Consider the following 11,464-nt stretch of genomic DNA (forward strand, 5'->3'; position numbering starts at 1 on the left):
GGGTTTTAAATATAAACCCTTCCCTGAAAATCAACCCTAGGTGGCTCGGAGCGTCTAGGTCCCCGGCACTAAAAATGAAGTTCTTTCAGTAGGCGGGGATTTAAAATCCCCACCACCTGAATGGGTTTCCTTGTCACTGATCACTGTGACAGTGCTGTCATAGTGTTTAGAGATGAGGGGACTTCCCGTGGGGAATATTGATGCACAGCTTGAACCCCTCCCGGTGCGTACATATCCTATGTTTTGCAGATCCGGTATTGTTTCGATGTAGTAAGCTTGATTCTGGTTTCATATGCAGCAAGCTTGGTTCTGGTACTGTATTTATGTAGTAAGGTCAGTTCTTGTACTGTATGCTGTAAGTTTTGTTCTGTAACTGTAGGGTGGGCCCCCAAAGTGAGTTCTACTGGTGGACCCTAGGTACCCCAGTCCGACCCTGATCAGAACGACTAATATTTGGAGCCTCATTGAAGACATACCTCCATCAGCATATTGACTGTGCCTCCTGTTGTAAGTGGAATCTTTTTAGAACGCTTAAAAGAATGTTCTCCTCCATTAAGAGGACTGTTTTATATAACATTTTTGTTGCACTCAACAATAAACCTAATTGTTACTGTGTCTGCGCCAAGTTAATGTAACCGCGACTTCCCTGTATAGATCGTTTGGGGAGGTTGCCACTCACCATCCCTGATGATAATGTTGCCAGATCCTTAGGAGCGCCTAAAACACTTATTAGTTATTGGAGAGTCCTGCGTGGTGTCTTGACACTCTTCGTACACTTCCAGAAACATCAGACAGAACGTTTGTATTAAGATGTATTATTTGCAAATTAAGAGCAAATGAGTTTTAAAAAGACAATATTTATTCCCCCCGGAGTCTGTGTCTTTACAATTGATTTCTTTATGATGTGGGGGGTTTCAGGCATCAAAGAAATTCTAAGAAAGATACTTAGCTGCCGGCAGAAAAGCGGTTTGTTTGGATCATTTTTCGCTGTAGTTAATTGCTGGAGGCTTGATGCCACAACTGATGCCAATTCTTCCTTCCCAAAGTTATTCTGACATCCGAATTGTTGCAAATAGCTTTTTAATCTCACTTGAAGTTAATTGATTCCTTCTTAAAATGAAGGGGAAAAAAAAGAAAATGCTTCATTTTTCAGCCTCATGGATCCCGTTTTACTGGTTTTACATACTACTGAGATTGAAAACACCCAGATTATTCAGCACCATTTCTAGAATCAGTTCTTCATTAGCCATTTTCTGTGACATCCCCATCCTTGTTCTGTAGCATTCATCTGTGCATTATTCTTGTCTAGTTGGGAGGCCCTGATACAGATCACTGGTCGACATGATTGCTTTCACAAGAATATTTAACCCTTTGCAATCCAATTTTGGATTTAGGGTTTCCTAGGGGGCTTTCTCTTTCTGCCATTATACAATGTCGCTATCTGCTGGCTAGAGCCAGTACTGCGGTATATGACATGCTGGAGAGGCCCTCGACAAGTCTCACTACATTTGAAGACAATGGCCCAAACGTGCATCTTATTCCTGGACAAAAAATGTGTCAAATGTACCTTTAGTGAATCCGGAAAAAGTGATGAAACAATTTGTAAAAGCTATTGATAGAAATTCTGTAGCATTTATGCATTTGAAATCGAAATTTTCCCAAGTTAGTGATGTGAAACTGAAAGAAGGAATTTTTATAGAGCCACAAATCAGATCAGTGATGGATGGTGAAAAATATCAGGAACTGTTAACCCTTTGCAATACAATTTTGGATTCAGGGTTTCCCAGGGGGCTTTCTCTTTCTGCCATTTTACAATGGCACCATCTGCTGGCTGGAGCCAGTACTCCAGTATGTGACATGCCGGAAAGGCCCACGACAACAGAGCGGCCAGTAATATACAGTAAGAATACCCTGCCGGACGTCTTCTGACATTGGAGCTGTACAGCCTTCAATCAGAATGTTGAAAGACATCAGACAGTGGATTGGAAAAGGTTAAACCCCTTGCAAAAAACTATTGTGATCTAGTGATGATCTTATAAAATCATACCAAGCAATGGGATGCAATATGTCCTTCACTTCTTGGATTCCCACCCATCTTGGGGCTGTCAGTGACCGGCATGGCGAGCGTTTCCATCAGTAGATTTCCAGGATGAAGAGAGGTATCAAGGCAAATGGAGTCCCAGTATGTTGGCTGACTATTGCTGGACCATGAAGACAGCCGTCCCAGAAGAAAAATGTTACTGTCACTCATCATCAAAAACTTTCTAGATAACTTAGTTCACATAATGCTGATTTACGTAAGTACTAATTTTATAAAACTTGAAATGTGCATCACAAAAAGACCCTGCCGGATAGAAAAATTCTAACTGCAGATTTTAATTCAGGAGGTGAAATACTACTAGAATCACCATTAAATATTGTTGTGAAAGAAAAAAAGTTTGGTTTTTTTAGGCCAGTGTTATATATCATGGCCCAGGAACTTCAGGTTAAGTATCTACCTGCATACTTAAGGGCTACATTCAGACTACAGCGGGGAAGCTCCAACGCTGCTTCTTAAAGGTATCCTGCAAACCTTTTCAGCTGTATGGAATAGGCAGCACACTGTCCATATGATTTCTTTTTTTATGCTATCATACTCAAATATATTTGTATACAGGAGATTTCTATATATAGAAACAATGTCTAAGAAGTCACATATATTCTGGGAGCTAGCATTAAGGGGTTAAGAAACGTTGGGGGGCCCCAAGATAAATTTTTGCACTAGGGCTCATGAGCCTTTAGCTTCGCCCTTGCTTCAGCCATTTCATTCTGTCAAACAGTCAACCCCCCACTAGTCTTGTAAGATTGGTTTATACTAAGAATAGGCCAATCAAGTAAAATAAAAATAAAATCCTTTAAATATGAGCATACAATTCTTAAAGGGGATGTCCCAAGAAGTAAACCCCGGGAAATTGTCTTACGGTTTTGTGCGTGACAAAAAGGTAATCTGTCCGTTGGGGTTCTCTTACTATATATTGCCAGTCTCTCTGCTTTCAGAGCCTATCCAACGTGTCACCTCATGCAGTACTGGCTTTAGCCAACATATAGCGCTGTTGTATAACGGCAGAAAAAGAGTAAGGCCACTCGGAAAACCAGGATACAAATTTTCATAGATCGAGGAACTGCTGGGGCTAAGCTTGACGGGATGATCACCTCAGGCCTCATACACTCCTCCCCCAAGTAAAGAATACTTCTTCCTGTGATTCTCAATGCTTTAGGAACCATCTTTACTGCTGAAGCTTTCATTGACTCTAAAGCTTTAGGTAACCTCTTGGACTATGATTTGGCCTAAAAGTTGGAGATCTCTTTGTTATCCTTCGGACCAACCACTTCATCTTATGTCTGTGCCATTCAAGTAGGTGTGTTACACTACTGTACCTCATCTTTCCATTTAGTTTAACCTCTGAGCTGTTCAACCAGCTAAGGACAGTTAACATATTCAGAAGATTGAAAATTCCAAAAACTTACAAATTGCGCCTGGAATATGTAAACTTACATTGAGCACAACAGTTAGTATATGGCTCTGGGGGCAATGTAGCACTGTCAGAGAAACAACTATGACCTCTATAACAATAGAAACACATTGACACAAGAAAAGAAGTGGGCAAAAAATGCCAAAATATATACAAAGAAATAAGCGTTATTGTACAAACTGGTTAAAAATACTTAAAAACATGCAAAAAGCCAAAACACAAGGGAGTGTTATATAATAATGACTACAACCACTCCAATTCCTTCAGGTAGCCCAATGCATGATATTAACATGCGGTAACATGAATTCAATAAATAGCAGCAAGGACAACAATACACTAAAGTGCAGTAAGTGATATTTAGGAACCTGAAGCAAAGATTCATTTGGCTCCCAGCTAAAAAAATACCTGCAAAGGTGAAGAGCCCCAATACCAGAAAATCTAGATCAAACATAATGCATCTATGAGGGGATCTCACCCAAAATACTGGAGCTGCATGTCTACAAAGTGGAGTGTGAAAACCCCATGCGTATCATCACTACCCGTGGCTTCGTCAGGAGTGTAATGGCACTGGAGATTTCTCCAAATTATATAGCGTTCCTTATGCAAAGTAAATAAGATCCCCTGATAAATCTTCTGATTACCACATGTCCCAGAGATGGATGTTGGGCTGCCCAGAGATGCCCCACCAGGCACGTCATGTGGGTGGAAATGACCCCCTGTCTATTGCTGGCAGAGACCAACATCATACTAGTGCAGTGCCCAGTTCCAATATGGAGCAAACCATGTCCGCTCGCTGTGAAAAGCGAATGATAAAGATTCATGGGTAACAGTGACCTATTTGTTAATCTAGGGGACTAGAGAGCCTACAAAGCAAAACAGTATATTAACTGCCATTTACGTAATGTGATATATCTCTTAAGGTGCTCATGCCCAGTGTTATATATCGGTCAACCCACTCAACATCTTCGTAAAACGATCCAACAACAAATTTACACTATTAGGGTTATTCTGACGTGTGTGTATATTGGCCGGGTTTTCACGCCCGTCCGATATACGCTGTCTCTCTCTGTAGGGGGAGGAGGTGGTCCGACAGCAGTGCACTGAGCTCCCACCCCTTGCCACTGTTTGCAACAGGAAGGCCGGGACGGGGGCAGAGCTAAGTGCATCCCCGTCCCGCCCCCTCCCATTGCAAATAGTGGCGAGGGGCGGAGAGGAGGCGGGAGCTCAGAGCACTGCTCCTGGCCCAGCCTGCCTCCTCCCCCTGCAGATTGAGACAGCGTATATCGGCCGGGCGTGAAAACCCGGCCAATATACACACACGTCAGAATAACCCTACATATATTATTTTACATTGTAATTTTACATTTTTGTGTCGATACCTCATATGTGTGTTTTATGCATTTTTAGTTACTTTCTATCTTTTTTTTTTACCTTCACAAAAACTTTACCCATAATCTCTTGCTGTCTAGTTTTAGTATTTAAATCAGGATTTTGCTCTGAAACGCATTTTCCACTGCTGGTTGTCTATTTGACCAAATAAAGGAGAAATGTCCACCTAACTGTTCTGATTATTCAGTTATTTTTGGAGCACTGCGCGGAGCCACCAGTGTTTTGTTTTTGCACTCTTCCATCTTCTACCATTGGATGTCTGGAAACTGTGTATGTGGTATGTGGTGTTAACCTAGGGTAATGTGCACATATGGGTTTAATTAGTTGGGTTGGCTTTCTAGGAATGGATAACATACCGCCATACTGTGATTCGACATGAATAACATGCGGGAATGCCCTCATCCATTCTGTTTCTTACATATATGTGTCTGGGATATTGTATCATTATGTATGTTTACTATATTTTCTTCTTGGTTCCATTATGTTAAACTGTTGCAATTATGTGAAAGGGGTGGATGGGCTTCAATGTAACACCTGGTAGGATGCTAGCTCAAGGTTGTGGTCTTTGTACCATCATACTTACACTGTATTCTGTATTTATCCAGGTCTCTCTGGGTCCGTATTCCTATCTGATTGACCTTCGCTCTCTATAACGGTCCAAGAGCTATTCTGCATCACTGGAGGTCTGGAAATTGGGTACTCAGTTGATTGGTCCAGTGAACATCATAAAGTCATGAAAATTATTTTACCGTGAGAGTTCCTGGGGAATGTGCGCTGTGTCAATATGTTGTAACTCCATGCCAGAAACATATGGGACTGACTATGATGATTTTCATCATTATGACTTCTTATCCATGCCATTGTACTCTCAGCAATGTCAATTACTACCTTTTTTTTATAAAGCTGTGTATTACATCTTATTCAATCAGGACTCATAGAATGTTGGATCGTTTCTTCTTGATATGTTATGTTAAATCGTCACAATCATATGACGGGGGTGAATGGGAATGTATGTAATATCTATTGGAGCTCTATGATCAAACTAACGTTTCTGCACCATTACCAGTATATACTTATGTTTTGCACAGTCTATTGCCTGAAGCCTGCGGATTTGAATGCACTTAAGATCAACTATTTGATTTTTATAGTGACCATATAATCATTCTCTTCATGTTACAATTAGGCAACACACCAGCATAATGTTGGCTTCCACCAGTACTGGGCAGCCCATCACTCCCGCCCCTTTGGGTATGTTCTATGGTTTGAATGCTTATTCGATTTATCATGTGCTTTTCACACTAGTATGATGTTGGTCTCTGCCAGCACTAGGCGGGTGATCATTTCCACCTTCATGGCAAGTCTGGTGGGGCATCTCTGGGCGGACCAACCTCCATGTCTGGGACATGTCATAATCAGAAGATAGCCACGTGATCTCATTTACTTAGCATAAGAATGCTATATAATTTGGTTAAATCTCCAGTGCCATTACACTCCTAATGAAGCCACGGGTAGTGGCGATACGCAGGGTTTTCGCACTCCACTTTGTAGACTAGCAGCTCCAGCATTTTGGGTGAGATCCCCTCTTAGGCCTCGTTCACATGAGCATGGTTTTAGCGCAGTATAGACGCGTGAAAAGGTCACGGCTATACTGGATTAAAAATAGCGTGAACGGCGATTTCCAGCTATTAGGTCTTGAGCTGAATTAGCAGTGAAATTGCCCGTTCACACAATCGGAGGTGCATGTTGGTTATTATCGAGCTCCTATAGGAGTCAATGGAAACACCTGCGCAGCTTACACCAAAAATAGGTCAGGTCCTATCTTCTTACGCACCCCGGACCTTAGAAGCGAGCATTGCAGTTGCATGTCCTATCTTTGTTAGGTGCGGGTCTAAAATTCCTTCATCTGAATGTTTCTATAGGAAACCACTGATTCTATTAGACACAATCTTTTCATGTGCCTATACTGCCCTAAAACCTTGCCCGTGTGAACGAGACCTTAGAAGCATTATGTTTGATCTAGTTTTCACTGTCTAGATTTTCTGGTATTGGGGGCTCTTCACCTTTGCAGGTATTTTTTTAGCTGGGAGCCAAATGAATCTTTGCTTCAGGTTCCTAAATATCACTTACTGCACTTTAGTGTATTGTTGTTCTTGCTGCTATTTATTGAATTCATGTTACCGTGTGTTAATATCGTGTACTGGGCTACCTGAAGGAACTGGAGTGGTTGTAGTCATTATTATATGACACTCCATGGTGTTTTGGCTTTTTGCATGTTTTTAAGAGTTTTTAACCAGTTTGTACAATAACGCGTATTCCTTTGTGTATATTTTGGCGCTTTTACCCACTTCCCTTCTTGTGTCGATGTGTCTACGGTTCATTTAAGTGTGCTATCACTGGCATTTGGCTTAACGGCAAGTGCCCTATACCGATACATTAAGAAGGATTATATTAACCCTTTCCAATCCACTGTCTGAGCTCTGAAGACATTACGATTTAAGGCTGTACAGTTCCGATGTTGGAAGACGTCCGTTGGGGTTCTCTTACTATATATTGCCAGCCTCTCTGCTGTCGGAGGCTATCCAACGTGTCACCTCATGCATTACTGTCTTTAGCCAGCAGATAGCGCTGTTGTATAACAGCAGAAAAAGAGTAAGCCCCCTAGGAAAACCAGGATACAAATTGTATTGGAAAGGGTTAATGATCAATTAATAGTAATTCATTATCTTTACTTGAAATGAAATGTGAAATTGTGGACCGTGCTAAAAATGAGGACATTTCCTAGAAGCAGTCAGTTGTGCACACCATATAATTGCATGCATATTATATCAGATGACTAGCAGATATTCGACTGTGTGTATTGAAGGTGAATACTGAGTTTATTTGACACATTTGCCGACAAGACAAGATCGGTTTTCTATAATATGGTAGAGTACAAAAAAGTTGTTTTTAATCAGCTACCATACAACTACAAAGACGTGAATTAACAAGTGCAGCCCGGTACCCCATCTGATTCTGCCACCGTTGCACACATCATAAAATGACTAATGTGCAGAATTTTATACCGCAGAGTTTTAGGCTACAAGCAGACCATGTGTACTCGCATTTGACACATTTGTTGGCAAGATGTTTTCCCCTAATGAGAAGAACGTCATTTTGGACTTGGTATATACTGTATATATATATGATTTGTTGCAAAAGTAATAAAAGCGCTCTTTTGGTCAGTTCATAAAATCGGATATGCCTATGACTGTATATTCTATTATTTTCTAGGAGGATTTTCCTGATTTCTAAAGCTTATGGCGTCGGTTGATGCTCGCTTGGCAGACAGCTGGATATAGAACTGTGCGGACGTTAATATCACACAGCTATGAAATGGAATGGATTAAACAAACATTTAATACATGTATAAATAAATTATAATACCAATAAATGGGTTTAAGATTAATCAAGCAAATGTTCTTCAAGCAAAGGCACTCGGTGTGGCCTGCAGGGTACCAATTGTTAAGGCATAGAAAAAGCTTACAAAAATATCTCCGGACTTGCATTGTTTTTCAAGTTCTTTTCACATTTGCTTTAGAATATACCAATTAGACCGGTGTCACCCAATAGGTACAATCCTGTATGTGCTGTTATCACGCACCTTGCTTTCTTCTTTGCTAAAATGTTGGAAGTTAGATACAATTATTAATTCTAGTATTTTACCCACTCACTTCCATGGAGGAGGTACGACATAACTCTACCATACTGAATTCTCTAACACTGAGGGTGTTTTCAGATTAGCGTGTGCGTACATAGGTGCGCACAGAACCAAGCTCCTATGAGAAACATTGGTTCCCTATGGTGTGTTCACATGTCTGTGTTTCACAGGTGTGCAAACGCATGTACCTGCAGAACATAGGACATGCATGCACCATAGGTCCGTGCTGCATGTCAATATTTCCCACGGGGAGTCCGCTTGTCACTGAACACTGTGACAGCACTGTCGCAGTGTTCAGTGACAAGGGGACTACCCACGGGGAGTAAAGAATCCCCTGCCTCAGCTGTCATAGCTGTGGCAGAGGATTGCTATACTGGCACCCCTGCAGTGATTTTCAGGGAAGGGCTTTAAATATAAGCCCTTCTCTGAAAATGATTCCTATCTGGTGTAAAAAAAAAATAAAAAAATACCTCTCCACCGCTGCCAGGGCTCAGGCGCGTCTAGCAGCTTGGGTCCCGCCACTGCTCAGAGTCTCTTTCAACAGGCGGGGATTTTAAATCCCTGTCTGCTGAAAGGGCTGTATCTGATTGGCTGAGCGCTCAGCCAATCAGATACAGCCCTTTCAGCAGGCAGGGATTTAAAATCCCCACCTGCCAAAAGAAACTCAGAGCAGTGAGTCTTTTTATTTTTTACACAGGTAGGAATGATTTTCAGGGAACGGCTTATATTTAAAGCCCCTCCCTGAAAATCACTGCAGGGGTGCCAGCTATGACAGCTGTGGCAGGGGATTCTTTACTCCCCATGGGTAGTCCCCTTGTCACTGAACACTGTGACAGTGCTGTCACAGTGTTCAGTGACAATGGGACAATGGGAATGCCAAAAAGTACAGTAAAATGGGAGGATATGCACGCAAAGGTGACTCGTTCATGGTGCAAATGCGCTGTGCTAAAGAGAGCACAATTGCACCTACATCCCTGTGAAGGAGCCCTATGGTAAGCTCTAACTTAGTCAAAGTGACTACAAATTCCTCAGTATGGCCGGATTCACACAGGCGTATTTGCACATGAAATTTTTGCGCACGTAATACACAGAAAATAGAACCCATTGAATGGGTTCATTCATAAGCGCGTACAATTGCGTTGTGCAAAAAAATGCAGCATGCTTTATTTTTCTGCATAATTGCACAGGAAAATAATACATATGGTACTCCTAATGTGGCTATTTCCCACGTGGCTGGGGGGATTGCTGCGTTTTTTTTGGTGCAAAAAATACAGTAAAAAAACGCAGTTGCGCGCAAATACGCAACTTTTATTCCACAAAAACACAGCGTCAAAACTTGCGCAGATACTCTTACGCTCATGTTAAGCTGAACTAACTTGTTTTCTGATGCTTGAAGGGATGTTAGATGGAATAAAACCGTCTACACATTTTTCCTGGTATGCCTATGGAGGTGCTTCTATTTGAACATTATACACACATCAGGCCAGATTCACACAAGCATATTTGTGTGGGCTATATGTAGAAAAAAGGACCCATGGATTTCAAAAGGTTAACCCTTTCCAGTCCAATTTTGGATTCAGGATTTCCTAAAAGGCTTTCTCTTTTTGGTGTTATACAACGGTGCCATCTGCTGGCTAAAGCCAGTTTGTGTGCACCAGAAAGGCTCTGACAGCAGAGTGGCTGGCACTAGACGGTAAGAATACCCTGTCGGACGTCTTCTGACGTTGGAACTGTACAAGCTTCAATCGGAAAGTAGGAAGACTTCAGACAGTGGATTGGAAAGGGTTAATTCACATGCGTGTATTTTTGTGTGCATTTCAATCATGCAAAAAAATACGTACCAGGTTCTATTTTCCTACGCAGGGAAAGAGAACATTTTGGTGTCATGAAACTAACTGGCCATTTCAATAGCTAAGAGCATCGTTGCTAGAGATGAGCGAGAATACTCGCTAAGGCAAACTACTCTAGCGAGTAGTGCCTTATGTGAGTACCTGCCCGCTTGTCTCTAAAGATTTGGGTGCCGGTGGGGGGCGGGGAGCGGCGGGGGAGAGCAGGGAGGAACGGGGGGGAGATCTCTTTCACTCTCTCCTCCCCGCTCCACCTGCTCACTCCCGCAACTCACCGCTCTCCCCCGCCGGCACACGAATCTTCAGAGACGAGCGGGCAGGTACTCGCATAAGGCACTACTCGATCGAGTAGTTTGCCTTAGCGAGTATGCTCGCTCATCTCTAATTGTTGCGCTTTTTTTTTGTGTGCGCAATAGCACACAATTTGCCACACAAAGGGTAGAGTAGAATCACAGATGCCTGAGAAAATACACAAAAACATGTCAAAAATCAGTCACTCTTTATATACCTTCCTCACATATCCAGAGAACTAGTTGCTAAATATTACAAACCCCTCTTGGTTGTGAAGATGAGATGACATGGGACACATATCAGTAAATTGGACGTTAGAGCAGAAGGCAAGGTTACGTTGACAATTTTCTCTTCGAATGCGGTTGGCATTGCTTTTCAAAAGTGCCAACAGGAAATACCACCATATTGGTTGTCACTAACCTCTCAGAAGCTGACAACAAACTATTATTTTGTACTTTTAAAAGTCATCAGCGGTTGAAAGGCACTACTCTCACAGCACTCCAATATTTACTCCCCGTCCTTCATGCGGATAGATTAATAACCCCCCCCACCCCTTCCCGCTTCGCGAACCTTCAGCTATAACACGCTTCTATAGCTGTAACTTTTAAATAGAGCGGTATGAACGAGCTGACAGGATGTTCTTTGTGTTTATGAAATATTTACAATAATCTCTTCATCTCATCTTCCTCTGTTACTGATGTCCGTCTGTTGACTGACAATTAAATCAC

The sequence above is a fragment of the Eleutherodactylus coqui genome, chromosome 9 (genome assembly GCF_035609145.1).
Source record: "Eleutherodactylus coqui strain aEleCoq1 chromosome 9, aEleCoq1.hap1, whole genome shotgun sequence".
Classification (NCBI taxonomy): Eukaryota; Metazoa; Chordata; class Amphibia; order Anura; family Eleutherodactylidae; genus Eleutherodactylus; species Eleutherodactylus coqui.